Below are 14,999 nucleotides of genomic sequence, written 5' to 3' on the forward strand. Positions count from 1 at the left end.
CAAACCTCTAACCCTTCTGTCCATTAACTCACCAACTAGCACAAACCCTTACTCGGGTTAGGTGCTCAGTCCACGTGGTGTTATGTTCCCCCAAATGCAAGCGCTTAACAGTCAGAGACAACAAGGGCTAGAGGCAGTTATAGAAGAAGGAAAGTGTCCTCCCTGCAAAGGTGCCTCCCCTGCTGGCCCAACCTCACCCTCTTCTCCTGTTAAAGCTGGAGCAGATGCACTCCTCTGCCCCAAAGCCAACGTCAAGTTAAACTGTCCATCCGTGGAGAGGACCATACCACCAACATGCTGCGACCAGCAGGGCCAGAAGGGACCATGAGAAGGGGGCTTAGGTGGTGGCAGTCCTGGCCTTAGGGCCCATTTTGTACCATGTGTGATATACAATGACTGCCTACCCTTTGGAGAAGGGAGGAGAGGGCCGGATGGTTTTTGCAAGTCAAGTATTAGGTAGGTTAAGGAAATAAATTCCTCCCGGTAGGGACAGAATCCTTCTAGAACAGAAAAACAAACATAAATCAATAAAGGGAGGAAAAACCCTGGAAAGAGTATAGAAAAAAAGAAAACTAACTTCACGTAAGACAGACCTTATAAGGAAAGTTTACAGGAAATGGACTCATTTGACATGAACATGAAAAAACTCAGGACACCTTCCCTGCCTTCAAGATCCACTAGTATTCTGGTGTCTAGAAGCATACTTTGTATGCAAAAGAGCATTTACTAATTGTTGACTGATTAGCAAAAGGCAGCTGGCAATCCTCTCTGAGCCTCACAGGAAAAGATGAAAAGCAGATGTGCACAAACAGCAGCAGACCGGCTCTAGGCAAGTGGTCCTCATGTCCGGGGTGGAGATGGTCCAGGCAGCTCGCGGCACCCCCGCCCTACCCTGTGCAGCATGGTCAGTTCCATCCTTACTCCTACAGAGGCTTATCGGCCCTCCTTCCCTGCCTTTCCACTACGCTGTCTGTCGTTACTTCATCATTTGCTTCTCACTAGGCAGTGAGCCCACTGTGCGGGGCGGGGGGATGCATGTCTTATTCAGTGTGTGTGTGTCTGCACACTGTAGGCCCCAGAGCCTGGTTCCTAGAACATAATGGATGCAGAATAAATGGATGAGAATGAAGCCAACAAGTATATGCTGTTCACTCCCCACGTGCCTAGCACTGGGGATCAGAGTGAATAAGACAAACATTCCTGTTCTCAAGGAGCTTTCACTCTAGTGGGGGAGACAGCATGCAAGCAAACACCCACATATTAGAGGGAAACACGCGCTGTGGAGGAAAAACGCAGTGTGGGAGAAGAACGGGAGGTGCTGGCTGGGGAGGGTGGCTGCTGTCACCCAGACTGGTCTGGGATCACCTGCAAGGGAAGAGCACGCAAGACTGGAGGTGGGATAGTGCCGCCAGGGGACAACAGACTGTGTGGGACCTTGCAGGCCACTGTGAGGACCACTGGCTGCTGACAATACATCTAGTGGTGCAAGGGTGGAAGCAGGGAAACCGGTTTGGTGGTTACTGCAAAAATCCAGGGGATGGATGACTGTGACTTGGCTAAAGCGGTACCACTGTAGGTTGTGGTCGGATTCCGGATCAAAATACAAAAGTGGAGTTCACAGAATTTGCTAATGGATAAAATATGAGGTATGAGAATAAGAGAGCCCAAGGAGCTGAAAAGATAAATAAAGAACAAATACATAAACCTCCTTCCTGCTGGGTCCCACTGGTGGCCCACGCACAGACGAAGTAACCCCTTGGCCATCTCGCTGTGCAGGAGCGTCACACCTGGCAAAGCTGGTCCCCTGGCAGAGGCCCTCCCCCACGCTGGAGAGCTGACCCTGGATCCAGCCTCTCACCCCACCCCCACTTTGCTTCCTATACTCTTGGCCCCGTGACCCTTTGCTAAGTAGATGGGCATATGGTCTCACACCCACAGAATCTGCTCCTTTATCAACCACGAACAGGTCCAGAACAGCTCAGTGGAGCTCCTGATAAAGAGAAGGTCTACATCCTTAGCACACTCCGCAACTGCTAGAGTCTCTTCCCCACACTTTGTGCCACTTAAGGAGGCAGTATCACCTCCAACACAGAGGAGGCGGCCCAGACTTGGGGGTGGAGGTGGGAGAATGGAGACAAGAAGGGGAAAACAAGAGAGCAGCCGCTGGAGGGTCTGCACCCCAAATCCCCCCTCAGGCTGTGCCTGTCCTCGGCCATTCAAGAGCATCTCCTGTTCAAGGGAAGGCCTCCATCCCCACCCACACGTGCCATCACCACCATCACCAAATCACCCATCTAGACCTACTCCTCTCCTCTTCCACCCCACTTTCCAAAGAGCAAAAGGGTACTTGGCATTTCCATGAGATTCACCTTTAAAAATATACTGTTTGGGGTTTCTTTTCCTAGCCAAATCCATACAACCTTGTCCTGAACATTCAGCCTGAGACAGACAATAAGACATACAGAAAAAAGAATTCAAAATGGGGCAACGGTAGGGAAGTGCTTCTTACTGATTATTTTCTAGGCCAATGACTGTAAGATCATGGTAAGCGTGTCAATCAAGTGTTTGCTGACTGCTCACAAAGTGGCCGACATACAATGACCCTTGGAAGAGACATGCAGACAAGACAGCATTCCCACCCTCAAGAAGTGTACAATCCAATTAAGGAAGAAAGTACCGCAGGCACGAGAGCAAACAAGCAAATGCTTCCTATACTGCGTGGCCAGGCTATCAGAGGAAGGATGGTTAGGATTCGGGGGAGCAGAGAAGAGACAGAGGAGGCACACACAAGGCCAGAGGCAGCACTCAGCAGAGCGCACGCAGGGGACTGGGAGCGTGGTGACAACTGCCTGTGGGCTTTCAGAGCCAGGTATAACAGCTGATGGGGGCCTTGCAGGCAGCAGCCCAAGCTTCGCAGCAGGATGGCTTGGCCACAGCCAGGAGGGTGGTACCAAGGAGAATGGAACTGCAGCCAGGCAATGTCCAGGAGGCCTGGACAGTCACTTGGGCATAAAATGAAGGGGGAAGAGACTAGAACTATAGCAATGGGAACCGTAATCTAAAAAGGGAAAGTCCTAACAATACTGAGCACCAATTATGGCAGGTGTAGTTTTAGACATAGAAGATAAGCGATTTCCAAAGATATTTTGAAGAAAGAAATAACAAAGCAGATTAGCTATAGAGGGTATACAAACCAACTGCTGACTTTATTTATTACCTGCATTCTGTTCAAGGGTGGAAAGGCTAATAAATACTTTATATCCCAATCAGTGGCTTAACTTTATCTACAACTTTCCTAGACACAGAATGCTTAAAGGAAGACTCTGTAAGGGACACACACACGTGAGATGAAATGACAGCCATCTTTAGTCCTTCACGGAATTATTTTGCTTCCCTGTGTTTTACATAAATATGGATGAAAAGATCTGAAAATTCCTAACTATCTCCCAAGCAGTAAAGCAAGACCGTTGTTAACACGCAACGGGCCTACATCGCCATTCCTTACCCTGCCACGGCCAAGCACACCTTCCTTCTGCGGGAGCCTAAGGAGGTGATGACAACGGGCAGGGGCTCGAAGTACCTCTGACCCCCCGGGCACTGAGGAAGGCTTTTCACTCATCTGAGCCCTCTCTCACCCTCTTAAGTGCCCGATAAGCCCCAGGGGTCACGACAAACCTGGCACACAGGCTCTGCTGAAGACACGGCCACATGCACTGGGAGCCATGAAAGCTTCTTCTGCCATCTCCCACCCTAACCCACACTCCAAAATGCCACAGACTGAGCATCAGCCTCCCAGGGAAGATGCTCCTGGCTTCAGAAAACTCAGCAGCCAGCTGAGGGTCAGGTACCTAGGGCTGTATTTAAGGATGTGGCCCCTCTCCGCTGCATTTAGAACAAAGGGCAATTCTGAGCCCCTCAGACTCTTCAGTGCAATGGCAATGACGACCAAGGTGCTCACAGAGACACCCTTCTATGCGTCCCCAAGGCAAAGGCAGGTTGGTTTCCTAAGCCCAAGCCACAGGACATTGTAAGTGGAGTATATGCAAAGCAGTACACTAGTGAGCTGGAATCCCGTGTCCTCACAAGGATGAAGGAGGAGCCAGTCATTACCCAAAACCCGCCTCTCCTCCTCAGCCCCAGTGCGAGAACCAAGGAGGGCAAAGCTGGAGCAAGCCCCGTCTGCTGTATCACTCTGCCTGCTCCGACCGGCTGTCCTCCTGCACATCCTTCTGATGCACTTTGACCTTGCACGGTGAGGCCAAATGTGCACAAGCCCAGTCTCCTGGCGAGTCACAGAGGAACTGCTAATGGAGGCTACTGCTCCAGGTAAGACACCACTGCCCTCCAACGAGGCTGCTTCTGTTTGAGCATCTGCCCACGGGGCTAAGGCGCGCATCTGGGTTTTGTCCACCATCTCTGCACGTGGCACATGTCCATACTTATTACCAACCGTAACGGGGGGCAGGGGAGTCAAAGGGATTAGCTCCACAAGACTTTGACCCTGCCTGAGATGAAAGTCTTAAAACCAGACTCACACCTCTGCCAGCTGTCACCCACCTCAACACTGTCACAGCCTACACCAGAATCCTACAGACACCCAGGTTGTGTGGCCAGGGAATTGGATCCACAAATCAACTGTCCCTTTAAAGATCCGCAGCAACTTAAAAGCAGCTGGTTTCTGGTATGAACCAGTCCTCAGAAAGCAACTCTCACTTCATCTACAAAGGACAAGGTCCAACAATTTGAGTTTTGTTTAAAAAAAATAAAATAAAAGGAAAGAATTGCTCCACACAGATAAATTCAAGACTCAAGACACAACTGCTGGTTCAAGAACAGGGCTTGAGGGCTTTTCAAAGCAGCCAGAAGGCTGCTGAGTGTGACTGTCCTGCTATAAAGCTAAACATGGCTGGTTGAGGTCTGGGTCGAGGGGAAGGGAAACAGTCCTGAACAGAAAGGTCCCGCCTGAAGGGGCACAAAGCAGGCGCAGAGCTCACTGTGGGGCCTCTGCACTGCCCACACCCAGGGCAGATCCAGCAGAGCTGACCTTGCCCGTACAGGCAGGTGCCTCCTGCCCTGCCCTGCAGTAGCAAGTCCTCGGACAGAGGCAACTGTGCGGCCAGAGGAAATCCAGACTTCTCCTCTCTCCTTTCCCTCCCTCCCTCTTTGTTTAAAAGAGAAGGGGAGGGACTTCCCTTCCCTAGTGGTCCAGTGGGTAAGACTCCGTGCTCCCAATGCAGGGGGCCTGGGTTCCACCCCTGGACCGGCAACTGGATCCCAAATGCCGCAACCAAGACTCTGCATGCGGCAGCTAAGAATCCCACATGCTGCAACGAAGATCCCATGTACCGCAAATAAGACCCAGAGGAGCCTAAATAAATAAATAAATATTCAAAAAAAAAAAAAAAAGAGAAGGGGAGTATTTCTGTGCCTAAGAAGAGTTGCAACCGCAAGAGTCCTATATCAAAAAACAATGACTGAGGACTTCCCTGGTGTCCTCAGAATCTGCCCTGCCAATGCAAGGGACACAGGTTCGAGCCCTGGTCCGGAAGGATCCCACATGCCGCAGAGCAACTAAGCCTGTGTGCCACAACTACTGAGCCTGTGCTCTAGAGCCCGTGAGCCAGAACTACTGAGCTCACAAGCCACAACTACTGAAGACCACGCACCTAGAGCCCACGCTCCTCAACAAGAGAGGCTACCGCAATGAGAAGCCCACACATCACAACAAAGAGCAGCCCCTGCTCGCCGCAACTAGCGAAAGCCCACACACAGCAACGAAGACCCAACGCAGCCAAAAATAAAAGATATAAATAAATAAATTTATTTTAAAAAAAAACAAAAAACAATGACTGAGACGCTGCTTTGGGAAAGATCTCCAGTATTCTCCTTACTTGCTGCAAGTAATAAATCCTTCCCTCTCCCCCCACAAAAAAAAGAAAAGAAAAGAAAACAATGGCTGACTTTTTAAAGCATTTCAGTAATACCTGGGATCTCTAAAAGATCCTGAAATTGGCACAAGATGGTTATAATTTCAGTGCTTAAGAGAAGCTCTGAAGTCACATCATTTCCACATAGCGATCAGAGGTAGTTTCTTACCATATAGTTGGGAGGCTTTATTTTTTGGTCTCCTGCCTCAAAGAAAGTCCCTACTCCAAACCAAGTACTGTGACGGTAGTAATAATGATACTATCAAAAATATCAGCTGCAATGTATTAATCACATTACCACATGCCAGGCATGTTTAAGAGCCAGCGACCTATCTTTCCTCATTTAATTCTCCTTGTGACGTAGGTACAATTTTTAGGCTGATTTTATAGATAAGAAAAAGGAGACACAGAAAAGTTAAGTAACTTGCCCCAAGTCACACAGTGAATGATATAGCTGGCACTTAACCCCAGGAAGTCTGGAACCATTAGATTAAACAGCCTCTGTACTTACATCTGCTAGATCTTCATCCTGAAACAACCCTGTGAGTCATCATAGGGTTACCTGCAAATTACAGATGGGGGAAAAAAAGAATGAAGAAAGGTCAGATAATTCGTCCAGCTAGTAAGCTATAGGGACAGACAGGGTCAGGAATCGGATCCAGGTCTCTGACCTCCAAGTTCTACACTCTTCACTTCTCCATACTCCAGGGCGGCTTGATCAGCCAACAAGGGACCTCTGTACAGATGGCTGTTCCCAGGACCAGAAGAGGTGACACTAGGTCCCAAGGGCATACAGGCAGGGAAGAATTAAGAACCATCATGCCATGAGGAATCTGCCATCTGCTGCCCACTTCGTGGCTCTTAAACAGGATTTACCCTGTCATGTCCTGCTCAAAAACCTACAGACTTATTATCCCTCATAGTGTCTCCTGTGTGATTTCAAGTCCCTCTGGCTTGAGTTACCCGATCTCATCTCCCACTTTCCCCAAGAAACCCAGCCCTCCCTCCAGTTTGGCAACCCCACCCCACCCCACCCCAGGGCACATCCCTCTCACTCGGACATGGCTCACGTGGTTCCCAGCACCTGAATCCGCTCGTGCTCATCTCCCTGCCATGTTTCAGAGCCCCTCGCCTCCCCCAGCCCTTCCTGAGTGCCTCCGCCTCTGGGCGCCTTCGCAGTTCCAAACAATTTCATACTTACTCACATCCAAGCAGTATTGTTTGCCATTGTTTCTGTTTCCCAACGGAAAATTCCTTAGGGTAACAACCATGCAGGATCTCAGGAAGCAGAGACACCAGAAGGCTTCCGAGCACAGGCTTAGGAGTCAGACAGAGATTGGATCCTGACTGCCACACGCTCAGCCGTCCAATTCCTAGTTGGCACACCTGTAAAATGGAGGTGAAAATAGTACCTACCTCACAGGGTATTTCTAAGAAGTAAATGAGAGAATGCATCTCTATAACGTTTTCCACAATGCCTGGCAAAAATGCTCAATAAATAATTAATTCAACGATAACATACCGGGCCACAGCCCTGCCTAATGTCTGCTGACTGTGCAGCTGGAGCACAACAAACAGCTGCAATTAAGTGATGGAAGACTACTGAAGGTTGAGGACTACTTGTAAAAACTAGACAAAAGAAGAAAAGCAAGAGGGAGCTCAAGAAAGTAAAATAATAGAGTGGAACGGGGAAAACAGGATCTAAGGACTAAACCAAATCTGAAAACACTTCCTGGGCACTGACTATGTGCAAGCACACCAAGGGGCACAGAGGGCGTGTAAGACAAAGTTCCCACACTCACGGGGCTTAGGATCCAGCTAAGCACTTAAGACAACACACAAAATAACTAAAACCACAAAAAAGTACATAACCGCAAAATGAATGGTACAGCCAGGGGTTTCCAGCTTTTTTCAGTTACAACTCCTTTTTACCATCAACTATTTCTTTTTTGATCATTATGTGATATATGGCATTCCTTATAATACCTTATTGATTGAAAAAAATGCCTAACAATAAAAAAAATCTACTATGAGTTCAACATTTTCCAATGAATTTGTATTTTGTTAATCACAACAGCATCTACGTGCACTGCAGAAAAAGCAGAACATATATATTCGCGATGTCATTAACTCAAGCTATGACGTTTGATGAATCTACTCAATAGATCCACAAGACTGGCCGATGGGCAGTACACACACACACACACACACACACACACACACACACACACAAGACTCTGCCCAAAGCATGGGGAATCACTGGCAGAGAATCCTACTGACAATAGTAGTTCAGAAGCGAGTAGAGACTAGATGACAAAGTTCTAACAGATTCAACTCAATAAACACTTAGCTAACTTAATTACAACAAACAGTTAACTATTATAATGAAAGAGATCTTGGAGGACGGGTGGGATGAAGCTGGGCGGAGGGAAGGGGGAATGTGACCGGCGTGCGCGTGCTCAAACCCGAGCCTGGAGCCTCCTCTGCAGGCACGCTGGGGGGAGGAGGGGGCCGCGACCTGGGCACAAACTCAACCCACCGTCCGGAAGGGACACAGCTGCTCAAAAGACAAGTACTGCAGATGCCAGGAGCTCCTTTGTGAAGAGCACGGGCTCCAGAGTCCACAGATCTGGACTTGAATCTGAGACCCACCCACCACTGGGCCTCAGTCAGTGAAGGCAGGCTTCTGAAGCCCCATCTCCCTGCTGTAAAACAGAGACCAATACTATTTGCCTCATAGGGAGATAAGGATTTTGAGGTGAGGCTAAAATAAGTAACCATGGTGAAGTGAGCCCGCGGTGTCCCAGAGAGCAGATAATGCCGCGGTGCCCACGACCATACCACAGGGAATGCCAAGGTAAGACTGAGTGCAGCGCTCCTCAAACAGATTTGACCACAAAGCAGTTTTAGGTTAAAATTTACAGAAGGAATCAGTAAAGGAGCGCAAGAGGTATGAGGCACACTTAGATTAGCATGGGACGACAAATAAGAAAACACCTAAGGATTCAAACTATGAATTCAACATTTTAGATACATCTTTAAATTATTTTATTAATTTATTATGTATTTTATTAATCACAAATCAAATCAAAAGGGCTCATGGGTAAATGAACTGTTGCAAAAATGACTAGTTTTTAAAAGGTTTATAAATAAAATCCTCCCCCCTACCAAAAAATTGAGTAAAATTCAATCATCTTATTAAGAACATCTTTTGCTTTTCTCCAGACCCCTTTTAACAGTCCGTGGAACACAGTTCAGGAAGCACTACCTCAGAGTGGGGTGCGGTGATAAATAGGAACAAGGAAGACACAACAAATAAAATATTATTCTACACTTCTGTGAACAATGATAAATTGTATGGCTTAGACAGCAGGACTTGGTATCTCTTCTCACCACCCCCAATTTAAGGACCATGAAAACACCTGTTGTATGCCAGGAATGCTACAGGCATTAGGGGATAGGACTTCTCGGGATAGAGGAGGGGAGGAAAAGGCAGTGAAGGGAAAATTATCAAATTCTGCTTCTGAATTTGGCCTTTTTTTAAATTTGGATATTTTTTTAATGTATGTATGTTATTACTATAGAAATCAGATGCTTTTTCAGAAGCGAAAACTAAAGCTTGAAAACAAGGAAGACAACGTGCCACTGTAGTGAATGGACACAGTTCTGATTGCAGAGGGTCTTTATCTGTCCCCCAACGGAAGCTCCGACCAGTGTGGCCTGGGGTAGAGAATGGAGACCCCCGTGTGGGCTCCACGCCGGCAAACTGCTCCTCAAGGACTCAGAACTCCAACTCCATCCGACAATGAGCAGGAGAGCCGCCCCTCTCCTGGAAGGCAGCTGGAGATGCCATGGAACTGGGGCGCAGTCACACAGCCACTCTGCACACCAAGGCCAGTCCCTCAGAGCAGCGTTTCTGTGCAGTCCGGGCCCCTGTGCCAGGAGGGCGGGAGAGGCGGCCCAGGGACTTTCCGTCTGCGAATTCTGGAGCCCAAGCAGCCGCGGAAGGCAAACCCAGGGCAGAGAAGAGGACCAAAGGAAAGTCTGATTAATAATTACACTCTGAGTTTACACAGCACTTCTTTCTTCCCTGATGAGTTTGAAGTATTTTGGAGACATTACTTCACCAGGGCCTTCAGGTTCTTTATTTAAGACAGTCTCCAGCACACGGGAAAGCTGAATATTAAGTCCACTTTAAAAGATTAGGGAGAGCACACATACCCACACCAATCTGCCCGAGGGGAATCGGCAGAGCGATGAGACTCCAAGCTCCCGTTCGCCTCGCTGTTCTGGCCAGTAGCATAAGGTTGCTTCTCAAAAATGATTCTGAGAGTTTAGGAAAAACTGAGTGTCCCACAGGTCCCAAAATAAGCGTCCAGAATTACACAGAACAGAATAATAGTCCTGCCTCACCCACAGCACAGATCAAGGGCCCAAGTTGACTTAAATCATTTCTAAGACAAGCCAAAAAAGGAATAAAGGAGAGAGGGAAATGGAAGGATGAAAGAGGAAAGGAAAAAAGCTCATGTGTTGTGCTGAGATCAAAGTAGTTTCCATTTGTATCTCAAGAGAGGGGCACTGGCCGGTTCCATAGGCCTGTCTACTGCAAGCCAACCAGAGCACTATAATCTATAGGATAAATCTCTAGTCATTTTACATTTCTTTCTTGTCTCTCAAAAAAAATACATCTGTTTCTATAAGAATACTCAGTCATTTAGCATTTATTGTGAGTCTACCAAACACCAGGCATCATGCTGGGTCTGAGTACAGAAGTGAACAAAATGTCTCCTATACTGGATGGAAATGCAGTGGTGGACACAACCACCAGGACAAAAATGTCAACACACAAACAGAAAAACAAGTTCATACTTACATACCGTGAAGAGGTCTGAGGGGGAGAGAAGAGCAGAAGGTAAGAGGAAATAACACAAGGGACCCTTGGCTGGGGTGGTCAGGAAGGCGGCAGGAGCGAAGTGCTGTCTCGCCTGAGGTGGAGGGTGGAGCTGAGGGAAGGCAGGAACTTCCTGCAGGGGCAGGAGGAGGCACAGGTGCACGGCCATCAGGTGAGAACAGACGTGGGCCTTCCAGGAACTCTGGGTTTAAAGGTCACTGGGAGAGGAAGAAGAGGACAGCAGGGCAGGCAAGGCCACATCATGGAAAGCCAGGCTTGGCATCTTAAGGAAAGTGGATTTAAGGACCTTGCTTCTTCCTGTGTCCCTCATAGCTCTCGGCCCAATGCCTTCCTCATGACAGACACCAAGAGAACACATGCTTCATTCAAATATAAACCACTGACCAATTTACAAGCAATGCAATGACTTAAAACCTTGGCCCTCAAGAATCTTACAGAAAAAAAAAAAAAAAACAGACCATCCCTCCACCCCAAATGACAAATGTTCTTGAGCCAACAAGAAAAATATCCTGAGACAGTATCTAATTAAATGCCAAATGAAATGTTCAAGTCGTATGTCGTTCCCTGGAAGGGGGTAATTTTAGGCCATAGTAGTGATGACAGGTTTCCCAGAGAGGGTAGGACTGCAAGTGGAAACTGAAGTTCGGGAGAATTTAGCTCAGCCACCTGGGAGGATGCTCCAGGCGCAAAGAACAGGGTAAGCTCAAGTGCACAAGGAGAAACGAGCAAGGCCTGTTTGAGAGAAATACACACAAAGGGACAGCTGGGCCCATCCTGGACACCCGCACAGCAGTCCAGCCCAGAAGCCTCTCCAGGCCGGTTGGCCCAGCCTCAGGGCCTTGCAGGGGACAACAGGAAGGTACCCACCGGTCAGGCCCTGGCCGGTCTCCTGCCTGGCACACTCTGGGTGAGCGGCCTGGAAAGGAGTGTGAGTGAGACTGTCTGCCCCAGGAGGAGACAGACAGGCAGAGGGCTACAGATCTCACTCACTGGGATAAAAAATTAAATGCCAAGAAGGAGGGTGAGAAGAGGAAAAATCCAAGTTGTTGTAGAATTACGCAACTGAAATTCCACGCATAAGCCAGGAAATGCAAAGGTCACAGTTCCCACAGCAACTGTAACCTGAGCCGCCGGCTGTGTAGTCTTTGGCTCCGCCGGGCCCAAGGGGAAGCACCCTACTGTGCTCGGTGCTCAGCCTCCAGACCGCACCGCCAGCCAGTACCTGCCGCTCAGGGCCCCAGGTCCAGCCCCTGAAGCGCCAGGCAGTCCTGGGCCGTGCTGCTCCGAGCTCACCTGCGTGGCCACACCAGGCTGCAGTTCCGGATTCTTTTAGGCAGAGCTCCACCCTGACCCCGTGCCCACTAACTTGGGTCTTTAATCTTAACTCTTCTTCAGGTTGAGTGACCTTGAGGGGGAGGGGAAGGTGCACAGGGGAGGGGCTGCTGCCCCCCCCCCCCAGCTTCTCTACATCTGTGGCATCCCACACATGCAAAGCCTCACCGACAGGGAAAAACGGCAGGGCCGGGCGGCAAGGGAATGTTGGGCTTTACAGGACACCATCAAAAAAAGGGAAAAGACAACCCACAGGGACCTCCCTGGTGGTCCAGTGGTAGAGAATCCACCTTGCGACGCAGGGGACAGGGGTTTGATCCCTGGTCGGGGAGCTAGGATCCCACGTGCTGCGCGGCGGCTGGGTCCGCACCTCAACTGGTGTGCTCACGGGCCGCAAACTGCAGAGCCCATACACCCTGGAGCCCGCGCACCATGACTAGAGAGAGAAACCCCGCATGCCACGACTAGAGAGAAGCCCGTGCCCCAACAAAGGATCCCCGGGTGCCTCAACGAAGGTCCCGCATGCCGCCACTAAGACCCTACGCAGCTAAAAAAAAGAGATAACCCATAGAATGGGAGAAGATTTCTGCAAATTATTCACCTGATAAGGGCCTTGTCTCTAGAAAATATGTAACTGAGCACATGTTCCTTCCCCAGAGGGGTGGGGACACAGGCAGGTCACCCAAGGCCCTGCACCCATCCTGAAGCTGCCTGTATTATGATAGTGGAGGATGGGGCCTGAGCCCCCTTCCACCCTCACCCCGCAGGCTGGGGTCGCAGTTAAGGCTGTGGGTACCTGCCTGTGGGTGGAAGGAAGACCAATAGGCACCTGGTGATCATGGGCCTTTTTAAAAGATGAGGCCCCTGAGGTTCTCCTCCTCCTCACTGTTCAATCATCACAACAGAAAAGACTCGCTCCCAAAAAAGTTTATGTTCTGGAAATCTTACCTCCCTTCAGGCAACATCTTATGTGAGTAGCTGATATTATGGGCTCTGGGCAAAGGATGACTTTCCTGTTACTTTGGCTGCCAAACTGGCCATAGACAAGGAAAGCATGAGGTCGTCAAGTGGAGGCAGCTGTCTGACCTGAGCACGGCCCTCCATGATGTGATAAAACTGCCCTCCATGACGTCACGAGAAGTAAACGGACTAAGGCATGTAAGAGCCACACCGCAGGCCTAACACGCAGGAGCCCAACAAGCGGAGTCACTAGATCGCTGCTCTCTCTTCTCACACCCAACCTGACGACCCATTTCACTTATAAGAGCTGGGTGCAAATTAACGACAGCAACAAGAACAGCAGCAATTATTGTAGCTGACATTTAATATGGGCTCACTCTGTGATGAAGTCTACACAAGATTTCACTTAGTCCTCACGATAACCCTGTGATACAGATATTATTATCCACATTCTTGGGTCAAGAAACAGGACAGTCACATAGTCAAGGTCACGCAGTTCTAAGTGGTAGAAGATGGAAGTAAACCCAGACAATCTGGCTCTGGAGCCCTCACATTTAACCACATCACAGCCGTCTTCAGGTGTCTGTCCCACCAAGAGCAAATCAGGTAAAGACGTTCCAAAAACATCCCAAGGGTGACTTCCGTGACAGAACTTCCAGTCTTGGGTTGACCTAGTGATCACAAAACCATGTGGAGGGTTCTGAGTTCTGCAAAAGAGAAAGGCCAGAAGCAATCCAAGATGCCACCATCACCCACTGTCACCCACTGATCACAGGTAGCTCTGTTCAAAGTGGGGACGCGCGACTATGCTTCATTTCGCAAGTACACTTGCTAAAAAGGCATTCTGATACCTCACGGGTAACAGTGAACAAGCCTGGGAATTTTCAAACTGTCTTACACCCTACTTGACTCCCACTCTATTTCATAAACCCCACAACTGTCCTGCATTTGCACAGACAGGACTTCTCACCTTCCCCACTGTCCTTACCCAGGTCTCCTCTCCCTCACATGTCTGTTCCTATGCTCCACACACCCTCTAGGCCCCAGCTACATGGTTTATACCCACTTATTCAGATTACATACAAAGAAAAAAATCAACACATTCATTTACCCCAACTTAGAAATGGAAATACCCAATAAAGAAAGGGATACAGAACAAATGAGGCACTGAAAAACCACGTTTGCAAGTAATCCCAAGTATGTCCCCCCAAGGATACCCCAGCATCCCCATGACTAGTGGGAATGCGACCTTGGACAGAGACAGCCCACCTCCTGAGCTGGCTCCCTTCTCGGGGGGACATACTACCCTACTTACTGCTATGCAGGCGGTAGGAAGGGAGCAAATGAGACAGCCAACAGAACACTATTACATAAGTCAGATGTCTTACTGCTTTTTAGACTTGTCTGAACAGCATAGGGAGAGGGTAGACTGCTGAAGTATCTTGCAGGGATCAGGGCAGGAGGTAGTTCACGTTTTTCATTGTGGTAACTTATCTCCATAACCCAGATACACTTCTAATTATTAAATTCCATGCCTATACTACAGTAAATAGAGCTGAAAATCTCACTAGATAACACAAGAGAATTAAGACTACAATGGGAAGTGACACTGCTCCATTTTCCTGACTTATGCTTAAATACAACCTCAGTATACTGTGTCCAACCTCCAGCTATTCCCAGAAGCCTGGCCCCCAATCAGTGTGTTTAACAGTCATCAGCGGGCTTCCCTGGTGGCGCAGTGGTTGAGAGTCCGCCTGCCGATGCAGGGGACACGGGTTCGTGCCCTGGTCCAGGAAGATCCCACATGCCGCAGAGCGGCTGGGCCCGTGAGCCATGGCCGCTGAGCCTGCGCGTCCGGAGCCTGTGCT

At 49.0% G+C, this 14,999-nt stretch overlaps 1 protein-coding gene across 32 annotated transcripts in view; it reads right to left on the reverse strand.

The window, feature by feature from the left end:
• Positions 1-14,999, reverse strand: part of MICAL3 (microtubule associated monooxygenase, calponin and LIM domain containing 3) — a 196,777-nt gene that overhangs the window by 163,938 nt on the left and 17,840 nt on the right. For 30 of the 32 annotated variants that reach the window (XR_012324629.1, XR_012324628.1, XR_012324630.1 and 27 more), the window contains exons 2-3: positions 7,129-7,313; positions 6,439-6,489 (exon numbers count right to left, since the gene is read on the reverse strand). The gene's annotated coding sequence lies outside the window, so the exon portion shown is untranslated. The remainder of the gene's footprint in view (positions 1-6,438; positions 6,490-7,128; positions 7,314-14,999) is intronic. The other 2 variants (XM_073789264.1, XM_073789265.1) reach the window with 1 other exon arrangement.

The sequence above is a fragment of the Tursiops truncatus genome, chromosome 11 (genome assembly GCF_011762595.2).
Source record: "Tursiops truncatus isolate mTurTru1 chromosome 11, mTurTru1.mat.Y, whole genome shotgun sequence".
Taxonomy (NCBI): domain Eukaryota; kingdom Metazoa; phylum Chordata; class Mammalia; order Artiodactyla; family Delphinidae; genus Tursiops; species Tursiops truncatus.